Here is a 15215-nt window from a genome sequence, read left to right as displayed (position 1 = left end):
CCTCTGTATACCAACACCTTCCTGTATATACACCCTTCCTACCTCTGTATACCAACACCTCCCTGTATATACACACCCTTCCTACCTCTGTGTACCAAAACCTTCCTGTATATACACCCTCTACCTCTGTATACCAACACCTTCCTGTATATACACCCCCTTCCTACCTCTGTATACAAGCATCACCCTGTATATACACCCCCTCCTACCTCTGTATACCAACACCTCCCTGTATATACACCCCCACCTCTGTATACCAACACCTCCCTGTATATACACCCCGCCTCTGTATACCAACACCTCCCGGTATATACACCCCCTACCTCTATATACCAACACCTCCCTGTATATACCCCCTCCTACCTCTGTATACCAACACCTCCGAGTATATACCCCCTCCTACTTCTGTATACCAACATCTCCCTGTATATACACCCCTACCTCTGTATACCAGGGGTCTCAAAACTATGGCCCTCCAGTTGTTCAGGAACTACAATTCCCATCATGCCTATTCATGTCTGAATGTCAGAGTTTTACAATTCCTTATGGGATGTGTAGTTCCGCAACAGCTGGAGGGCCGTAGTTTGGGGATCCCTGCTGTTTACAAACACCTCCCTGTATATACATCCCCTACCTCTGTATACCAACATCTCCCTGTATATACACCCTGTACCACTGTATACTAACATCTCCCTGTATATACACCCCCTACTTCTGTATACCAACACCTCCCTGTATATACACCCCCTACCTCTGTATACCAACACCTCTCTGTACTGCATATACACCCCCTACCTCTGTATACTAACATCTCCCTGTATATACAATGCCTTGAAAAAGTACTCATACACCTTGAAATTCTTCCACATTTTGTCATGTTACAATCAAAAAGGTAAATTTATTTTATTGGGATTTTATGTGAAAGACCAAAACAAAGTGGCACATAATTGTGAAGTGGAAGGAAAATGATAAATGCTTTTCAAAATATTTTCCAAATAAATATGTGAAAAGTGCAGCGTGCATTTGTATTCCCCCTCCCTTTACTCTGATACCCCTAACTAACCTCTAGTGGAACCAATTGCCTTCAGAAGTCACCTAATTAGTAAAAAGAGTCCACCTGTGTGTAATTTAATCTCAGTATAAATACAGCTGTTCTGTGAAGCCCTCAGTGGTTTGTTAGAGAACCTTAGTGAACAAACAGCTTCATGAAGGCCAAAGAACACACCAGACAGGTCAGGGATAAAGTTGTGGAGAAATTTAAAGCAAGGTTAGTTAGATTATAAAAAAAATATTAAAAGTTTTGAACATCTCACGGAGCGCTGTTCAATCCATCATCCGAAAATGGAAAGAGTATGGCACAACTGCAAACCTACCAAGACATGGCCGTCCAACTAAACTGACAGGCCGGGCAAAGGGAGCATTAATCAGAGAAGCAGCCAAGAGGCCCATGGTAACTCTGGAGGAGCTGCAGAGATCCACAGCTCAGGTGGGAGAATCTGTCCACAGGGCAACTATTAGTCATGCACTCCACAAATCTGGCCTTTATGGAAGAATGGGAAGAAAGCCATTGTTGAAAGAAAGCCATAAGAAGTCCCGTTTGCAGTTTGCGAGAAGCCATGTGGGGGACACAGCAAACATGTGGAAGAAGGTGCTCTGTTCAAATGAGACCAAAACTGACCTTTTTGGCCTAAAAGCAAAACACTAAGTGTGGTGGAAAACACTGCACATCACCCTGAACACACCATTCCCACCATAAAACATGAGAATGCCTTTCTACAGCAGGGACAGGGAAGCTGGTCAGAGCTGATGGGAAGATGGATGGAGCCCAATACAGGGCAATCTTAGAAGAAAACCTGTTAGTCTACAAAAGACTTGAGACTGGGGCAGAGGTTCGTCTTCCAGCAGGACAACAACCCTAAACATACAGCCTGAGCTACAATGAAATGGTTTAGATCAAAGCATATTCATGTTAGAATGGCCCAGTCAAAGTCCAGACCTAAATCCAATTAAGAATCTGTGGCAAGACTTGAAAATTGCTGCTCACAGACGCTCTCCATCCAATCTGACAGATCTTGAACTATTTTGCAAAGAAGAATGGGCAAAAATGTCACTCTCTAGATGTGCAAAGCTGGAAGAGACATACCCAAAAAAATTTGCAGGGGTCTGAATACAAATGCATGCTCCCCAAAACATTATGGAGTGTGGAAATTGTTGCATTTTATTTGGAAATCAAGATCCCAGAGTCTGGAGGAAGAGTGGAGAGTCACAGAATCCAAGTTGTATGAGGTCCAGTATGAAGTTTCCACAGTCAGTGATGATTTGGGGAGTCGTGTCATCTGCTGGTGTTGGTCCACTGTGTTTTATCAGCGCAGCCCTCTAGCCGGAAATTCTAGAGCACATCATGCTTCCCTGTGCTGACCAGCTTTATGGAGATGCTGATTTCATTTTCCAGCAGGACTTGGCACCTGCCCACACTGCCAAAAGTACCAATACCTGGTTTAATGATTGTGGTATCACTGTGCTTGATTGGCCAGCAAACTGGACTGACCTAAACCCCATAGAGAATCTGTGGGGTATTGTCAAGAAGAAGATGAGACACCAGACCCAACAACGAAGACAAGCTAAAGGCTGCTATCAAAGCAACCTGGGCTTCCATAACAACTCAGCAGCACCACAGGCTGATCGCTCCCTTACAAGCAGCCTGTCATGTGAGCTCCCTCTCTTGGCCATTAGGTGGAATATCAGATGTACCAGATAATGATATACGGTACTTCTTATATTGGTTATACACAGGGAGCTATTCTTTATAATGATGAATAGTCTCTGTACACAGGGAATTTAATGATATATATATATATATATATATATTATCTAGATAAATGGAGATCTTCTGTATAATAATAATATACAGTGTAGTCTCTATACACAGGGAGATAGTCTGTATAATGATTTACAGTATATTCTCTATGAAGAGGGAGATATTCTGTATATTTATATTCTCTATGCACAATGAGATCTATTGTATAATGGTGAATATATTATTCTCTAGACATAGGGTAATAATCTGTATAATGACATATAAATCTATATATTCTCTAAACACAGGGAGATTTTCTGTACAATGATACATACTGTATTCTCTAAGTAAAGGGAGATATTCTGTATAGTGATATACAGTATCTCACAAAAGTTGGTACACCCCTCACATTTTTTGTAAATATTTTATTATATCTTTTCGTGTGACAACACTGAAGAAATTACACTTTGCCTACAATGTAAAGTAGTGAGTGTACAGCTTGTATAACAGTGTAAATTTGCTGTCCCCTCAAAATAACTCAACACACAGCCATTAATGTCTAAACCGCTGGCAAAAAAAGTGAGTACACCCCTAAGTGAAAATGTCCAAATTGGGCCCAATTAGCCCTTTTCCTTTCTGGCGTCATGTGATTTGTTAGTGTTACAAGGTCTCAGGTGTGAATGGGGAGCAGGTGTGTTAAATTTGATGTTATCACGCTCACTCTCTCATACTTAACACTGGAAGTTAAACATGGCACCTTATTGTAAAGAACTCTCTGAGGATCTGAAAAAAAGAATTGCTGCTCTACATAAAGATGGCCTAGGCTATGAGAAGATTGCCAAGACCCTGAAACCGAGCTGCAGCACGATGGCCAAGACTATACAGCAGTTTAGCAGGACAGGTTCCACTCAGAACACGCCTCGCCATGGTCGACCAAAGAAGTTGAGTGCACCTGTTCAGCGTCATTTCCAGAGGTTGGCTTTGGGAAATATATGTATGAGTGCTGCCAGCATTGCTGCAGAGGTTGAAGGGGTGGGGGGTCAGCCTGTCAGTGCTCAGACCATACACTGCATCAAATTGGTCTGCATGGCTGTCGTCCCAGAAGGAAGCCTCTTCTAAAGATGATGCACAAGAAAGCCCCCAAACAGTTTGCTGAAGACAACCAGACTAAGGACATGGATTACTGGAACTATGTCTTGTGGTCTGATGAGATCAAGATAAACGTATTTGGTTCAGATGGTGTCAAGCATGTGTGGCGGCAACCAGGTGAGGAGTACAAAGACAAGTGTGTCTTACCTACAGTCAAGCATGGTGGTGGGAGTGTCATGGTCTGGGGCTGCATGAGTGCTGCCGGCACTGGGGAGCTACAGATCATTGAGGGAACCATGAATGACAACATGTACTGTGACATACTAAAGCAGAGCATGATCCCAGTGGCGGGCGGCCGATAGGGGGCGCCGCCCCCCAATCATAAAAAAAATCATCTTCAAAGGAAAAAAAAAAGAAATTACAATTTTGTCCACTACGGGGCGCCGGACTCATTGCTGGCTATGGGGGGGGGGGGGGGGTTTCGCATCCCACGTGGGCCCAGGCAGAGGCGCCGACTGGCAGCCGTTCTGGGTGTCACCGGGGCGCATTGCTTGCCCACTAGTCATGTCCTGGCTCCAGCCTGGACCAATCATGATTCAGGACATCCCTGCTGACGTCGTTGGGGGCAGTGCCGGTGCGTGCATCAGTCGCTTGCCGTCACCGCCCGGTCACCTTCCCGCCGCCGCAGAACGAAGAGGAGAAGCCGCTCACCTTAACGCCGCCGCACGAAGAGGAGAGGAGAAGCTGCTCACCTTCCCGCTGGTTCCCTGCCGCCGCACGAAGAGGAGAGGAGAAGCCGCTCACCTTCCCACCGCCGCAGAACGAAGAGGAGTCTCCAGGAGAGGAGAAACCGCTCACCTTCCCGACTGTTCCCGCCGCCGTCAGCACGAAGAGGACTCGAGGAGAGGAGGAGAGGAGCAGCCGCCGTCTCGCAGGCAGCGTGAGTGTGGAGTGACTGTCACGGTCGAGTCAGCGAGCCAGCCCAAGAGAGCAGGTAAGTGATTGAAGCCCCTGCAGCGATGCCATGACCTGTGACCTGACCTGTGACTGACATGACATGACATGGACATTTTGTGACATGACCTGTGACTGACATGACCTGTGACATGACCTATGACATGCCTGTGACATGACCTGCGACATGCCTGTGACATGACCTGCGACATGCCTGTGACATGCCTGTGACATGACCTGTGACATGCCTGTACCATGACTGTGACATGACCTGTGACATGACCTGTGACATGCCTGTACCGTGACATGACCTGTGACATGCTTGTACCATGACCTGTGACATGACCTGTGACATGCCTGGGACATGACCTGCGACATGACCTGCGACATGACCTGCGACATGACCTGCGACATGCCTGTGACATGACCTGCGACATGCCTGTGACATGACCTGTGACATGCCTGTACCATGCCTGTGACATGCCTGTACCATGACCTGTGACATGCCTGTGACATGACCTGTGACATGCCTGTACCATGACCTGTGACATGCCTGTGACATGACCTGTGACATGACCTGTGCCATGCCCTTACCATGTCCTGTGCCATGCCCTTACCATGACCTGTGACATACCTGTACCATGCCTGTACCATGGCCTGTACCATGCCTGTACCATGACCTGTGACATGCTTGTACCATGACCTGTGACATGCCTGTGACATGACCTGTGACATGCCTGTGACATGACCTGTGACATGCCTGTGACATTACCTGTGACATGCCTGTGACATTACCTGTGCCATGCCCTTACCATGACCTGTGACATACCTGTGCCATGACCTGTGCCATGCCTGTACCATGAACTGTGCCATGCCTATACCATCATCTGTGCCATGCCTGTACCATCACCTGTGCCAAGACCTGTGACATGCCTGTACCATGACCTGTGCCATGCCTATACCATCATCTGTGCCATGCCTATACCATCTCCTGTACCATGACCTGTGACATGCCTGTACCATCACCTGTGCCATGCCTATACCATCACCTGTGCCATGCCTATACCTTCATCTGTGCCATGCCTATACCATCATCTGTGCCATGCCTGTACCATCACCTGTGCCATGCCCTTACCATGACCTGTGCCATGCCTATACCATCTCCTGTACCATCACCTGTGCCATGCCTATACCATCACGTGTGCCATGCCTATACCATCACCTGTGCCATGTCTGTACCATGACCTCAAAGTCACGCAATTTTTTACCGCGTTTTTTTTGCCACAAAGCTATACCTATTACATTTTTCTTTTTGCGTCCCCCAAAAAATTTTGAGCACCAGCCGCCACTGCATGATCCCCTCCCTTCGGAGACTGGGCCACAGGGCAGTACTCCAACATGATAACGACCCCAAACACACTTCCAAGACGACCACTGCCTTGCTAAAGAAGCTGAGGGTAAAGGGGATGGACTGGCCAAGCATGTCTCCAGACCTAAACCCTATTTAGCATCTGTGGGGCATCCACAAACTCAAGGTGGAGGAGTGCAAGGTCTCTAACATCCACCAGCTCCATTATGTCGTCATGGAGGAGTGGAAGAGGACTCCAGTGGCAAACTGTGAAGCTCTGGTGAACTCCATGCCTAAGAGGATTAAGGCAGTGCTGGAAAATAAGGGTAGTCACACAAAATATTGACACTTTGGGCCCAATTTGGACATTTTGACTTAGTGGTGTACTCACTTTTGTGGCCAGCAGTTTAGACATTAATGGCTGTGTGTTGAGTTTTTTGGAGGGGACAGCAAATTTACACTGTTATACAAGCTGTACACTTACTACTTTACATTGTAGCAAAGTGTCCTTTCTTCAGTGTTGTCACATGAAAAGGTATAATGAAATATTTACAAAAATGTGAGGGGTGTACTCACTTTTGTGGGATACTGTATATATTATAAACACAGGGAGATATTCTCCAAAAAGAGGAAGATGGGAGATATTCTGAATGATAATATACAGTATATTCTCTCTACACAGGGAGATCTTCTGTATAATGACAGATATTCTCTATAAAGAGGGACTCAGTAAATACATAGATATATATTCTCTATACACGTGGTTATCTTCTGTATAGTGATGGATGTTCTCTATACACAGGGAGAACTTCTGTATAAAGATATATATCCTCTATACACAGGGAGATCTTCTGTATAAAGATATACAGTATATACTCAGTGGCGGCTGGTGCTCAAAAATTTTGGGGGGGCGCAAACAAACCAATGATGGGGGTTATTATTATGGACACTGACACCAATGAGGGGGAGGGGGAGGGGGAGGCGGCACATAGCGCACACCAGACACCCCACCAGTCCAATCCCTCCATAGACGCTGTGCTGATCCATCAGCAGCATTAGTATTCCCATCCCTGGTTGTCACAGTGTTCTCAGCCCTGGCCATCACAGTGTTTTCAGCCCCGGCCATCACAGTGTTCCCATTCCTGGCCATCACAATTCCATCCCTGGCTGTCACAGCATTCCAGTTCCTGGTCGAAACAGCGTTCCCATCCCTGGCCATAACAGCAACCTCATCCCCAGCCATCACAAAATCCCCATCCCTGGCCATCTAAGCACCTTCTATCCCTGGCCAAAATTAGATCTTCATCTGTGGTCATCAAAGCATATCCCATCCTTGCCCATCTAAGCACTCCCATACCTGGTCATCGCAGCATCCCCATCCCTGATCATCACAGCATTTATATCTCTGGCTGTCTTGACACCCCCAATCCCTGGTCATCACAGCATCTCCATCTCTGGCCATTATAGTATTCCCATACCTGGCCATAACAGCTTCCCTGACCCTGGTCATCATAGTGTCCCCATCCCTGGCCATCAGAGCATCCCCATATCCATGGCCATCACAGTGCCCCCATTTCTGACCATAGTGTCCTTATCCCTGACCATGTATGGTACCCCTTGTCTTCTCCAAGCCTGCCATTGCTGGCCATGTAGGAGGGAGCAGACCAGTGGTGGGATTCAAAAATTTTAGTAACCAGTTCCAACTTTCCCAGCGGAATGACCAGCGTGCCCCCTTTTAAGGCAGAATGACAAGCGTGCCCCCTTTCAATGCACAGTGACCAGCATGCCCCCCTTTCAATCCACAGTGACCACAGCATTGCCCCCAATGATTGCAGAGTGCCACAGCATTGCCCTCAATCATTGCAGAGTGCCACAGCATTGCCCCCAATCATTGCAGAGTGCCCACAGCATGCCCCCAATGATTGCAGAGTGCCCACAGCATTGCCCCCAATAAAAGCAGAGTGCCACAGCAATGCCCCCAATGATTGCAGAGTGCCACAGTATTGCCCCCAATGATTGCAGAGTGCCACAGCATTGCCCCCAATAATTTCAGAGTGTCACAGCATTGCCCCCAATAATTGCAGAGTGCCACAGCATTGCCCCAATAATTGCAGAGTGCCACAGCATTGCCCCCAATAATTGCAGAGCGCCACAGCATTGCCCCCAATAATTGCAGAGCGCCACAGCATTGCCCCCAATAATTGCAGAGCGCCACAGCATTGCCCCCAATAATTGCAGAGCGCCACAGCATTGCCCCCAATAATTGCAGAGTGCCACAGCATTGCCCCCAATAAATGCAGAGCGCCACAGCACTGCCCCCAATGATTGCAGAGCGCCACAGCATTGCCCCCAATAAATGCAGAGCGCCACAGCATTGCCCCCAATAATTGCAGAGCCCCACAGCATTGCCCCCAATAATTGCAGAGCACCACAGCACTGCCCCCAATGATTGCAGAGTGCCACAGCATTGCCCCAATAAATGCAGAGCGCCACAGCATTGCCCCCAATGATTGCAGAGTGCCACAGCATTGCCCCAAATAATTGCAGAGTGCCAGCGATCCCCCCGCGAGACCCATGCACTTACCTCACGGTGGGCTTCTCTTCAGTCCCCGGCTCCCCGCGTCTCCGAGTCCTTAGTCCTCCCGCCTCCTCGTCCAATGGCACGGGGTTTGCCTTTTGGCCAATCAGGAAGCGGGAGGACCCGCTCCCTGATTGGCCAGGAGGAGGATCCGTGTGACAATAGCGAATTTTCATTCACTATTGTCACAGAATGGGTGGGTCGGGGCGCACTGCTCTGCTCCCCGACCGTTACATCTCATTCAATTGTACTGCGCGTCCTTAGACGTGCAGAGGGATTCAGCCGGTTCTGCGAACTTGCAGAAAGTTAGTAACTGGTACTATGGAACCGGTGCGAACCGGCTGAATCCCACCACTGTAGCAGACTGACATCTGGTACCTCCATCCAGTACAACTTTCCCCCGGTATTCCTCCGATCAGACAGGGAACCCCCCATGGCACAGCCAGCCATAGAGGAGACAGCAGCATCGGGATGTCCTCCATGGCATGACAGGGGATGCCCTCCACTTACCGTCCCAGCTCGGACTCCAGCTCGTAGTAATGGGCCAAGGTGTCCTTGTTGGAGCCATCGATCCAGTAGTCGGGGGTAGCGCTGGCGGACCTGGAAGAAGTGGAGGAGAAGGCAGTGGAAAAGGAGGAACATGATGAGGATGAGGAGGGCAATGTGAATTTCAGCATCTCGGGAAGATCCAGGAGGGGGACCGACACAGGCACAGCGGTGGCTCGCGGCTTCTCCGGCGTGACGGCGAGTCCTCTGTCCTCCCCGACTCCCGCCTCCTCCCCAGCCAATGGCATGGGGTTTGCCTTTCGGCCAACCAGGAAGCGTGTATCGGACGCGCTTCCTGATTGACCAGGAGGAGGATCCGTGTGACAATAGCGAATTTTCATTCACTATTGTCACACAATGGGTGGGCTCGGGACGCACTGCTCTGCGCCCCGGGTCCACCCTTTTTTTAGACTGTGAGAGCCTCTGGCTCTAATCACATAGCTAAAAAAAAAATAATCCCATTGTACTCCATGCATCCGGTGCCCAGCATGTAGATTAGGGGGTCGGACGCATGGATAGGGGGGGCCAGCGCCCCTGCACCCCGTATACACCAGCCGCCACTGTATATACTCTATACACAGGGAGATCTTCTGTATAAAGTTATATATACTCTATCCACAGGCAGATCTTCTGTATAAAGATATATATTCTCTATACACAGGGAGATCTTCTGTATAAAGCTATATATACTCTATACACAAGGAGATCTTCTGTATAAAGTTATATATGGGAGATCTTCTGTATAAAGTTATATATACTCTATACACAGGGAGATCTTCTGTATAAAGTTATATATACTCTATACACAGGGAGATCTTCTGTATAAAGTTATATATACTCTATTCACAGGGTGATCTTCTGTATAAAGTTATATATACTCTATACACAGGGAGAGCTTCTGTATAAAGTTATATACAGTATACTCTATACACAGGGAGATCTTCTGTATAAAGTTATATATACTCTACAGGGAGAGCTTCTGTATAAATATATATATACTCTATACACAGGGAGATCTTCTGTATAAAGATATATATTCTCTATACACAGGGAGATCGTTTGTATAAAGGCATATATTCTCTATACACAGGGAGATCTTCTGTATAAAGATATATATACTCTATACACAGGGAGATCTTCTGTATAAAGATATATATACTCTATACACAGGGAGATCTTCTGTATAAAGCGGCACAGTGATGTAGTGGTTAGCACTTTTCCCCTAGCAGCAAGAGGGTCGCTGGTTCGAATCCCAACCACGACACTACCTGCGTGGAGTTTGCATGTTCTCCCTATGCCTGCGTGGGTTTCCTCTGGGTACTCCGGTTTCCTCCCAAACTCCAAAGACATGCTGGTAGGTTAATTGGATCCTGTATAAAATTGGCCCTATAACTTTATACTTTACTATGTATGTATGAATGTGAGTTAGGGACTTTAGATTGTAAGCTCCTTGAGGGCAGGGACTGATGTGAATGTGCAATGTATATGTAAAGCGCTGCGTAAATTGACAGCGCTATATAAGTACCTGAAATAAATAAATATATACTCTATACACAGGGAGATCTTCTGTATAAAGATATATATACTCTATACACAGGGAGATCTTCTGTATAAGGATATATATTCTCTATACACAGGGAGATCGTCTGTATAAAGATATATATTCTCTATACACAGGGAGATCTTCTGTATAAAGATATATATACTCTATACACAGGGAGATCTTCTGTATAAAGATATATATACTCTATACACAGGGAGATCTTCTGTATAAAGATATATATATACTCTATACACAGGGAGATCTTCTGTATAAAGATATATATACTCTATACACAGGGAGATCTTCTGTATAAAGATATATATATACTCTATACACAGGGAGATCTTCTGTATAAAGATATATATACTCTATACCAGGGGCGTAACTACAGGGGTTGCAATCGCTACCGGGCCCCTTGCTCCAGGGGGCCCGGTAGCAAACCAGTGGGTGAACTTCCAGGATCGCAAAGGTCACACTTGCGACCGGACCCTGGCATTGCACCACTCTGGGGAGGCCCCAAGATTGCAGGAAGGGGGCCCACTGCAGAACCTGTGAAAGAATCCTGCTGCGGGACCGTAATAAAAGGCTATGCAACAAGTGTAAAGAGCCCCAGGATTAGTGGGAAGAGCCCTGGGCTTGAAGGTAAGGGCCCCAGCCAGGGGTCTGGGGGGCCCTTCATGGTTTCTTGCATCAGGGCCCTGAAGGTTCTAGTTACGCCTCTGCTCTATACACAGGGAGATCGTCTGTATAAAGATATATATACTCTATACACAGGGAGATCTTCTGTATGAAGATATATATACTCTATACACAGGGTGATCTTCTGTATAAAGATATATATTCTCTATACACAGGGAGATCTTCTATATAAAGATATATATACTCTATACATGGGGAAATCCTCTGTATAGTGATGAATATTTGCTATAAAGTGGGAGATATTCTGTATAATGATATATGTTCTCTACATAAAAGGAGATTGTCCCGTATAATGATGGATATTCTCTATACAGAGAGATATTCTGTATAATGGTATAAATTCTCTAAACACAGTTGACCCAAAGGTGACTCAGTGTCAGAGGACGTTGTGTCCCTTTAACAGGACACGCCCCCTCAAGCGGCAACCCACAGCAGTTAACTTTGTGTTCCAAGCCTCGTTCTGATCTCAGGCTCCGCTCACAAGTTTTTGATTTCGCCCTTCGTTGGAACCGCCTATGTCGTGTGAAGAGCCGTCTGATTGGCTTACTCTTTAGCTCTGCGGGCGGTAGGGGGCGTGGTTTTTGCGCTCCAGTGGTCGCCCTCGCACGTCGCCGCTGACAGCTCCGCCCCCCATCATGGCTGCGGCTCCTGTGTAGAGCGGAGCCGGGACAGGAGGAACCGCTCAGCCCGAGCTGCGGCCACAGGTGAGCGGGGCGGGGGCCCGGGGTCTATCCCTGGGTGGAGGGGCTGAGGGAGAAGATAGGGTATGGTATTCCTCCAAGGGAGCCGTCTGTATTCTGTCACTCTGCTTCCAAAGTCACTTATGCCCCTCTGGTAGCACAACTGCTCCGGGGCAGGACACACCTACCTCATTAACATATTGCTGCCCCCTGTAAAATCTGCCCCCTAGAGGAGGCAAAGGACATTGCAACGAGTCCAATTCCCTCCTTCCCCAGAGAGAATACTTACCTCTACTAAAGTACTGATCACCTATCTAGCCCCTGCAAGACTAATTATCTGTCCTTCTACCCACCCCTGGAGTACTCCCTTCTCCAATACTTGGGGGCCCACCCCCACCAGAGTATTCTCCTATTTAGGGCACTGCTCCACCCCCAGAGTACTCACCTCCCTAAATGGGGGTCCACCTACCCCTTCCCAGCAGAATACTTGCCTCTCCTATACAGGGAACCACCTAATTCCCCCCCGTCCTCGAGTACTTACTTCTCCTACATAAATGACTACCTACACCTTCCCACCAGAGTACTCCCCTCTCCCATACAGGAAACCACCTAATTCCCCCCCCCCCGAGTACTTACTTCTCCTACATAGCAGACTACCTAATCCTCCCCAGCAGAGTACTCACCTCTTCTAAAAAGGGGCCAACCTAACTCCCCTCACAGAGTACTCACCTCTCCTATACAGGGAACCACCTACCCCCCCCCCCCCCGAGTACTCACCTCTCCTATACAGGGAACCACCTAACCCATAAACCCCCTCCAATGTGATTACTACTCCTAAAGAGGGGACTACCTACTCTTACCCACCAGAGTACTCCCTTCTCCCAAAAGGGGGGCACCCCCAAAGGTACTCACTACTCCTATACAGGGAACTACCTACCCACCCACCTCCAAATACTACCTACTCTTACCCACCAGAGTACTCACTTCTCCTAAAAGGGGGGCACCCCCAAAGATACTCGCTACTATACAGGGGACTACCTACCCCAAATCTGTTTCATATGTGTTCCTTTCACATGGAAGAATATGAACACTTACCTGCTACTAGAGGTTCCATGTCATTTGTCTTCTTCCTGTTGCAACTTGTATATTCCCCTGTGGAAGGAACCAGGGAATTTAACCCAATATAGTCTGTACACTGTTACTCCCCAACATCTGCCCCCCTAGTAGACGTACAAACCACTTACCCCTCTTCCCTTATAATAAAACTGACTGAACCTATGGTACTCTTATTGTAATAGCCTCCTAGTAGACGTACAAACCACTTACCCCTCTTCCCTTATAATAAAACTGACTGAACCTATGGTACTCTTATTGTAATAGCCTCCTAGTAGACGTACAAACCACTTACCCCTCTTCCCTTATAATAAAACTGACTGAACCTATGGTACTCTTATTGTAATAGCCTCCTAGTAGAGGTACAAACCACTTACCCCTCTTCCCTTATAATAAAACTGACCGGACCTATAGTACTCTGGTAGTGTCTGCCCCCTAGTGGAGGTACAAAGCACTTACCCCTCTTCCCATATAATAAAACTGACTGAACCTATGGTACTCTTATTGTAATAGCCTCCTAGTAGAGGTACAAACCACTTACCCCTCTTCCCTTATAATAAAACTGACCACACCTATTGTACTCTGGTAATGTCTGCCCCCTAGTGGAGGTACAACCCACTTACGCCTCTTCCCATATAATAAAACTGACTGGACATATAGTGTCTGCCCCCTAGTGGAGGTACAAAGCATTTACCCCTCTTCCCTTATAATAAAACTGACCAGACCTATAGTACTCTGGTAGTGTCTGCCCCCTAGTGGAGGTACAAAGCATTTACCCCTCTTCCCATATAATTAAACTGACTGGACCTATAGTACTCTTATAGTATATGCCCCCTAGTGGAGGTACAAAGCACTTACTCCTCTTCCCTTATAATAAAACTGACCAGACCTATAGTACTCTGGTAGTGTCTGCCCCCTAGTGGAGAGATTGAGGGAAGTGTGTCATCCTACCCCCTCTAACAAAGGCTGCCCTACATGACTGGAGACAGCTCTCCCCTACAGGAGAGGCACTTTGATCTGTCCCTGCATTGCCCCCGGGTGGAGGTCAGGACAATAATCCTCTGTCTGTGCCCATCTCTCCTGCCATAATAGGCTTCAGTGTAAAATTTGCCCCCTACTGGAGGTAAAGCACATTTTGATCAAAGCCTGATGGTGGATACAGTCACCCCTACAATAGTGTCTCTGTGCCCCTAGGCTCCATTTCATCCAGCAGGAATAGTGGGAAACCCTCAGTGGACACAGCAGGGGTGCAGAGCCGGGAGCTTTGCTTAGGGATGGTGGGAACCCTGAAAATGGGCACGGCAGGTGTGCAGACCAGGGGGCTCAGTGCAGAGATAGAATCCCTGACGTATAAGAGACTTTCAATGGATCAAACCCTCCAGAATCCATCAGAAACTGAAGTATCACCTTGAGGGGTACTGTCCCTTTTAAACCTGAGTCTGTGTCTCCCATCAGTCTGTACATGCCATGTTCCCCCCTCCCCCCTCCATATACATTGCTGTCACTCTGCCTGCTGGTATCCCAGAGCTGATAATAAATATCTCTCCCGTGCAGTGATCTGCCCTGTGTTCTAGTGCAGAGCAGTCATTGCTCCATGTTATCAGCCTGCACACTGACGCCTGGCCTGTAATGTCAGAAAGAGCGAAGGTTAATTAAAGGGATGATCCTGCTGTATGTGTAATGCTTTGTCATGCTTCATCCACCTCCTAATTGCTGCTCTAATATGGATTCAGTGTGTGTGTGTGCTTTATATATACTGTATACACACACACTGTGCTTTTATATAAACTTTATTTCTTTGACTTGTCACAACATTGTAATTGATGAACAGAGCTTCTGTTAGACAAGAAAATGCCCAATAATCATGG

General features: G+C 47.3%; 1 protein-coding gene across 1 annotated transcript in view; it reads left to right on the top strand.

Annotated features, from left to right (window-relative positions):
* The first annotated feature begins 12130 nt into the window (after positions 1-12130).
* The window catches only part of BCL2L13 (BCL2 like 13), a 93817-nt gene continuing 90732 nt past the window's right edge, over positions 12131-15215 (top strand). The window contains exon 1 of the mRNA XM_082255756.1: positions 12131-12258. The gene's annotated coding sequence lies outside the window, so the exon portion shown is untranslated. The remainder of the gene's footprint in view (positions 12259-15215) is intronic.

This window comes from Pelophylax lessonae, assembly GCF_965119305.1.
Source record: "Pelophylax lessonae genome assembly, chromosome: 4".
Taxonomy (NCBI): Eukaryota; Metazoa; Chordata; class Amphibia; order Anura; family Ranidae; genus Pelophylax; species Pelophylax lessonae.
This window is presented reverse-complemented; position numbering and strand designations above follow the sequence as displayed.